Source organism: Kogia breviceps, chromosome 10 (genome assembly GCF_026419965.1).
Source record: "Kogia breviceps isolate mKogBre1 chromosome 10, mKogBre1 haplotype 1, whole genome shotgun sequence".
Lineage (NCBI taxonomy): Eukaryota > Metazoa > Chordata > Mammalia > Artiodactyla > Physeteridae > Kogia > Kogia breviceps.
The window spans coordinates 36129777-36135940 of record NC_081319.1 but is presented as its reverse complement, the minus strand read 5'-3'; the positions used below and the strand labels follow the sequence as shown (position 1 = coordinate 36135940).

Below are 6164 nucleotides of genomic sequence, written 5' to 3'. Positions count from 1 at the left end.
GCCCAACCCCAGGGAAGCCATGGGGTGGGGGTAGTGTGATTTGTGAGGACACAAATCACACTAATGAATGGAGTCCCTTAGCTCAGGGAAGTGCCATGGATTCACAGATGGGCATCACGGAGGAGTGGCGTTTGAATGGACATAACCAAGAGAGGTAGAGATTTGGGGATGGGTGGGAAATGGCATTCAGTCCCAGGGAACAGTGTGTACAAAAGAATGGTTGTGAGGAGTAGAGCATAAGCCCTACTTCCCAAATGATAGTCCAGTGTGACCTGAAGGTTCAGTTTGGTGGATAGAGCCTCCCCCAGTGGGGTAGGGGACAGGCGCCAGTGCTGGGAACCTAGACATTAACCAGTTTTCAAACTAGGTCTCCTTCTGGAATGTAGAGTAGCAGCCACCTGCTCCCCGCCCCCAGCCTCCCATTTGTGGGAAGAATCATTGTGGTTTTTCTCTTTCCAGTCCAGACCAACCCCCCCACCCCCCCCACACCCCCCCGACACACACTTAAAACAGTTTCAGAATTCACATCTCTGCCAGGCTCTCCATCCCTGGAGGTCTCATTGGACACCCCTTCCTCCCACCCCCACAGCCCTGTAACACACTTGGTGTGACCCCTTCTTCCCACCCATCTTCCCCAACCTAGGGTCCTCCCACCTGAACAACATGGCAGCACCTCTGCCCCTGTCCAGCCCGTCTCTTTTTTTTGTTTGTTTTTTGTTTTTTGTTTTTCAGTATGCGGGCCTCATTGTGTGGCCTCTCCGTCGTGGAGCACAAGCTCCAGACGCGCAGGCTCAGCGGCCATGGCTCACGGGCCAAGCTGCTCCGCGGCATGTGGGATCTTCCCAGACCGGGGCACGAACCCGTGTCCCCTGCATCGGCAGGCGGACTCTCAACCACTGCGCCACCAGGGAAGCCCCAGCCCGTCTCTTTGCCTGCAGCCTCTCTGTCCCATCCATTTTCCCCACAAGCCCACTCCACTCTAACAGCTGCAACCACCTGCTCTTTGAGAAGACTAATGTCCTGGCCATGGCCTGTGTTGGCTGTGGGCCCCTTGATCAGCTCAGGCTTCCTCAGGGATTGCCTCCCATTTTCATCCCTTAGGTCTCAGCTGGGAAGAGCTGTCCAGACTGTCCTCTAGGTGGTCCCCCAGGAGGTAGGCCTAGAACTGGAACCCTCTTCTTTTCCTCTGAAAAGTGACGTTTCTTTGGAGTATGGAGTCATTGGTTTGGTTTTCTGATCTTTGGGGGAAAGGGAATGGATTCCCTGGGCCTTACTCTTTCCCCAGACTTGAGGCCCAGAAGATACCCAGTGAATGAAATGAATGAACGAGTTATGCCAGACAACCAAGTTCTAAGTCTGGAAAGGAAGATCAGGAGCCTCCCAGAGGCGATGGGGAACTCTGAAAAGCAGGGGCAGGAGGGAGGAATACTGGTGGATCGGGGTAGGGGCTGCTCCCAGAATCACTTGACCAGCAGCGGTGGACCATCTAGAGCCTCCAGCCCTGGAGTCTTCCCACTCGTCTCCGGGGGCAGGGCCGGGACTAGCCGGCCTGGCGGCGGGCACTGAGCCCGGCCGCGTCCGCACTCCAGCCAACAGGAAGAGAAAGAGCGAGGACCCGGCGAGGCGGGCCAGCTGGCGGGGCGGGAGTCCCGGGCGCCGGCGCTGGGAGCTGGGGAACCCCCTCCGGCGCCTCTCCGGCTCGCTGTGCGGGGCTTGGGGCGGGGAGATCACCCCCCACCCACCCCGGCCTCGGCGTCCTCCGTAAAATGAGGCCCCTTCTGAGGGCTGGTAGTGCCTTAATGGCGGGCGGGGGCGAGGGGTGCCGGGGCGGGCGGAGAGGCCCAGACACTGAGTGGCGGGCCAGGGAAAGCCTAGCAGCTAGACCCCCGGGGGCCGCGGGTGGAGGCGGGCCCTCCTGGGGGCGGGCCCAGGGCGGGGCCGCGGCCGGGGCCGGCACCTGGGTGAGGTCGCGCCGCGCCGCCCCGCCCCCTCACACTTCCGTGTGCCGCTGCGCGGGAGCTAGAGGCTGCGGACCCGGGATCACTTGAGCGACCCCCGGCGTTCGCCCGCCGCGCCGAGGCCCGGGTGGTACCTCACCGGCCACCGGGCCCGTCCGGGTCGGGTGCGCACCGAACCCCTATTCCCGCGCGCGCCCGGGAGCCGCGCCGAGAGCCAGACTCTAGCCACCGCGACCCCTGGCGCCTGGCCCGCGCCCGGAGGTGAGTGAGGGCCGGGCCTGGACGTGGGATCGGGCTGCCCCGAGGGCTCACCGTCCTTCCCTATCCCTCCCCGCTCCGGTTCCCGTTTCCGAAACTGAGCCGCGGCCGGCGAAAGTCCCGCCGCGCTCCGAGACCCGCCGGTGTCTCCGTGCCACCGTCCGTCTGTTTGGCCCTCTCTCCAGCGGTAAGGGCTGAGGGGCTCTTGTCCGTCTACTCCCGGCCCCTCTCTACCCGCGTATGCCCCCAGTGCCTCCGAGGGTCCACCGTCCCTTCCGAATTCCTGGGGCCCTCTATCCGTCCATCCGTCCCCACCCCCTCAATGTTCCCCCGTCCGCCTCTTCCTAGTACCCATCCGGCTGCCCTTCGCCCGCTTGCGCCCCAACACCCCACCCCCAGTCCACCTCCCGCCACCCCCTAGATCCTGTCCTCCGCTAGCGGCGCCCCCGGCCACGCTCGCCGCCCTCTGCCTGTCCGCCGCCTCATCTTTTCTACCGCGGGGCTGAGGCCAGGCCGCCCGCTGGGCCTCGCCTCCCGCCGCTGGGACCCTGCCCAGCCCAGCCGGCGCGGCGCCTCCTCCTCGCTCGTTCTCTTCTTTCAGTCTCTGTGCGTGTCTCCCCGTCTGTCTCCGGGCTGGGCGTGGCTCCAGTCTACACTATCCCCTGCCCTTCCCCTCCCACCCCTACGCCCCCCCAGCCCCCTTTTCCAGTGGCCTCTTCCCAGTCCAGATGCCACCCTTTTGGCGGCCCAGCCAGGAGAGGGGAGGAGGCGGAGGAGGGAAGGGGTGAAGAGGCAGGAGGTGGGCACCGTCAGAACTGCCGCAGTTCCCCAACTCCTCCATTTGTCCTTGTCAGGGAGGGGAGAGCCCCACTGAGACCCCCAGCAGAACTGGCTCAGAAGGATTTCCTATGAGTGAGGCGACGTTCCTTTTTCTCCTGGCCCCTACCCTATGTGCGTGTACCCTGTCTTCTGCTGAGTTGTCCGTATCTGTCATGTAGGTATGTTGTGTATCTGTGTCTCCTTGTGTTTTCTTTGTCACCGGGTCTGGGACTTGACCCTGTGTGTCCTTTTAAACATGTGTGACTTGACTGTGTGTATGTGTATATATCTCTTTGAGTGTCCTGAGACTCTGTGTGCCCTCTGCAGTTATGTGTGTACTATGTTCTTTGTTACCAGACTCCCATCTGTGTGTTGGAATGTGTGTCCCCATGTGCCTGGAGGGTCTTGTGTTGTACACTGGGTATGTCTTGGTGGTCATGAATACATACAGCCCTCAGTGTTAGTGTCAACCCACCAGGCTCATGTGTGAGTGTGTCTGTATAAGTGTGTGTATGTGTGTGCACTTACATGTTCTTGTTCTCTGCCACTGAGCCGCTGTGACCAGGCTGTGACCAGGCTCACCTAGTCGCTGAGGGAGGGGACTGATCCCTTGGGTTTCCTCGTTCCTGCCATGGACTGAGCTGGGGTGTGGTGGGCAGGCTGATAGAAGGCAGTTGTGCGGGTATGTGTGTGTGTGATGTGGAGGTGTTTGGACAGCTGTACCTGGCTGTAGGGTGGTATGAGGGATCTGGCATGTGACAGGAGTTTGGCTGGGGCCGAGACTGAACGTATGACTGGTGGGAGACTCACAGTCTGACTGTTTGAAACTGTGAGGATGTGTGCTTGGGGAGTCATTGTGATTGTGGGGAACCGAGAGTGCCTGGGCGTGGGTGTCAGTAGCAGGAGGGGATGCCACAAGGTGTGTGTTGCCTGTGCCCTGGGGTGGCAGTGCTGGGAGGGAAGGTGAGAGCCCTGGTGTGTGGTGTGTGTGTGTGTGTGTGTGTGTGTGTGTGTGTGTGTGTGTGTGTGTGTGTATGCATGCATGTGGCAGGCTGTGAGAGTGTGGATGTGCACGTGATACACTCAAGCCCAGCCCTAGCTCCTGGGGAGAGGGGGAAAGCCTCCATCTCTCACCTTCCTCCACTCTCCCAAGTTCACAGACACCTGAGGTCACAGTGTTGTGACTAAGACCGAGAGCTCTGGACCCAGGAAAGATTTGGGCTCAAATACATGCTGTGCCTTTTAAGAGCAAGAGCTGGGAACTAGCCCTCTCTAAGGCAGTTTCCTTATTTGCAGGGTGGAGAAAGTTGTGAGGACCAGAAGTCCTGTGTCAGAGGTCCTTTAGCACAGCCTTGGTCCATAGTGAAAGCTGAGCACATGCTAAGTCTTGTCTGGTGACCACTCACCTCCCCACAAACTGTATGGTCCCCATTCTCCTGGGAGCTGGAGCTAATAAAAACCCAGATAGTCCCAACCCAATTTCCTGCCTGTGATGTATCTTTTGCCCCCTCCCATCCGCTTGACCAGACTGCTTGTGGAGGGAAGATGGCTGACAGAGACCCCACCTGCATCCAGCCCTGTTGAGCCCACATGATACCCCCTACCAGTCTCAGCAGCAGTGATGGGGAGAGAGTGGTGGGGGTGATTCGAAGCTGTGACTTCAGGCCACTGACACCGTTTAGCTGGCACAGCTAATTGGAGTTTAAATTTAGAAATAACTTAAAGCACAGACAAAAAGATAAAGCTGGAGGATGCCTCAGCCCCGAGGGTGTGGTGATGGGGGTCTTCAGCTGGAGGAGTGGCTCACATCTGGGGAGGAGAAACTTTTGTGGAGGCCTGGCCTGCAGAGAAAGTGCTCAGGCCTTTCAGCTAGGAGACCCAGGGCACCTTGTTGCCTTTGCTGTTCCTTCCTTCTAGGATCTCTCTGGGCCTCCATTTTTTCAGCTGTATAATGGGCACGACAGTAATGTGAGAATCACCTGAACTGGAAGGTACAAAACAAAGAATAAAAATGTGTCTCTATTCATTTGGCGCTCCCAGTGTGAGTTCAGCACAGCAGGTGGCACACCACATCATTGGAGCCTCAGTACCATCTGGGGAGATGTAGTCTCCCCACTTTAAAGATGAGACAAACTGAGGCTCAGAGGAATTGCCCCAGGCCACAGAGCGGTGGTACCTGATTGCACCCTAGGTCTCCAGGCCCACAGGGCAGGCTCTTGAAGACAGGAGGATTAGAAACAGCTTTCTTGTTGTATCTGTAGTCTGGGAATGCTCCAAGGGCTGAGACATAGTGTTCTGACCCCAAGCATGGAGTGGACACATAGCCAGTGCCCTGGAAAAGTCAAGCCCAATACCTCATCTCATAGAAGAGAAAGCCAGGTCCACAGAGGCCAAGGTCTCAGAACCAGACGAAGCTGAGCCGGGCCTCTGTCAGCCATGCTGGGGCTGACTGATGGGAAGAGCCTGTTTGGTGGCGCCTCCCAGCTTGTCTGTTTTCTCTTGTTCCTACAGGTCTGCCAGGAACTGGCCCAGGTGAGGACGGTGGGCCTACTTCTGGTTGTGGTTGTGTGGTGGTGGTGGCAGCAGGAGCCAGGACTACGGACAAAGGGGAGCGGGGAGCCCCAGGTAAGATGGGGTCCTCTTAGGCAGATGGAAAGTGTACAGGGATGACCATCCTCTTTGGGCTCCTCCCCTTCTGCACTGGGACTGGAGTGGGGGAACACACAGAGTCCTTGGTCTGGGTATGGGGCTGGGCACCCAGAGCAGGTAGCAGTTGGTCCTGCCCCTGAGAGCTCCCTGCCTAGAACTGGCTTCTGGCCCAGGGAAGGCTTTGGCCTTGGAGCTCAGAGGCCTGGGGCCCACCAGTGGTTTGGTGCCAAGAGGAGGTGGTGTCTGAGCCATGGTGAGAGTAAATGTATCAGCTTTTCCTTGGCCCCTTTCTCTGCCTCAGGCTGTCCTTATCATCACGAAGGGAAACTGAGGTTTGCCCTGGGCCCTGTAGGGGTTGGACACTGAACTGGAATGGAACGAGGTCTCCCAGCTCCTGGCACAGCTCTCTTCCACACCCCAGTTCCCCCATTTCTGCAGCCTCTCTGGGGCCAGAGGAGAGGCTGTAAATCCCCAGCCCCA

The 6164-nt window shown here is 59.0% G+C and overlaps 1 protein-coding gene across 1 annotated transcript in view; it reads left to right on the top strand.

The window, feature by feature from the left end:
- The first annotated feature begins 1990 nt into the window (after positions 1 to 1990).
- Positions 1991 to 6164, top strand: part of PRKCD (protein kinase C delta) — a 29183-nt gene continuing 25009 nt past the window's right edge. The window contains exons 1-2 of the mRNA XM_059076003.2: positions 1991 to 2219; positions 5547 to 5660. The gene's annotated coding sequence lies outside the window, so the exon portion shown is untranslated. The remainder of the gene's footprint in view (positions 2220 to 5546; positions 5661 to 6164) is intronic.